The 604-nt window shown below is 33.3% G+C and overlaps 1 protein-coding gene across 1 annotated transcript in view; it reads left to right on the top strand.

The window, feature by feature from the left end:
- LOC119591352 (glucose dehydrogenase [FAD, quinone]-like) overlaps nucleotides 1-604 on the top strand; it is a gene marked incomplete at its 3' end in the record, with an annotated part of 95,822 nt that overhangs the window by 42,810 nt on the left and 52,408 nt on the right.

Here is a 604-nt window from a genome sequence, read left to right on the forward strand (position 1 = left end):
TTTAGTGATCGCACACCAGTCACATATCTGCCGACTAAGTGTAGACTGTCATGGCCTGTTATCCGCATATATTAAATAATGTATAGTTTTGTTCATATTTATGATATAAAATATAAAGAAATAAATCGGATTCAATACTTAACATTGTTTAAGTGTGCGGTATTAACGTGGGAAAGCTGCCTGCCCAATTCCTCTTGATGATGCTCTCCAAAGAGCGACATAAAATCGTCTTTAACCAATATATACTCAAACGATATATATTACAACTTAAAAAAATATTGTGCATAATTATATAATACATTGATATTATGTTGTATATATCGCGCATAACAATACAATTCATATTCAAAATGACGAAATTCAGTGCTTCTTAGGTGCAATAACTTGGTACAACCTGTGTAATTGACAGTTACTAGGAAATCAGTGGTTTGTATTGTATGGCAAAGAATAACGAAGCTTTGTCAATGAACTTCAGTGACGTCACTTTTACTGACCAATCATAATCATACATTTGTGGTAGCTATGCTTTTGTCTCAGAAACGTTGTCTCTTTCCGCTGCTAAGAAAGTAGTGTACATTTTTTTGTTCTTTAAAGCCGGCTGATT

Source organism: Penaeus monodon, chromosome 28, assembly GCF_015228065.2.
Source record: "Penaeus monodon isolate SGIC_2016 chromosome 28, NSTDA_Pmon_1, whole genome shotgun sequence".
NCBI lineage: Eukaryota > Metazoa > Arthropoda > Malacostraca > Decapoda > Penaeidae > Penaeus > Penaeus monodon.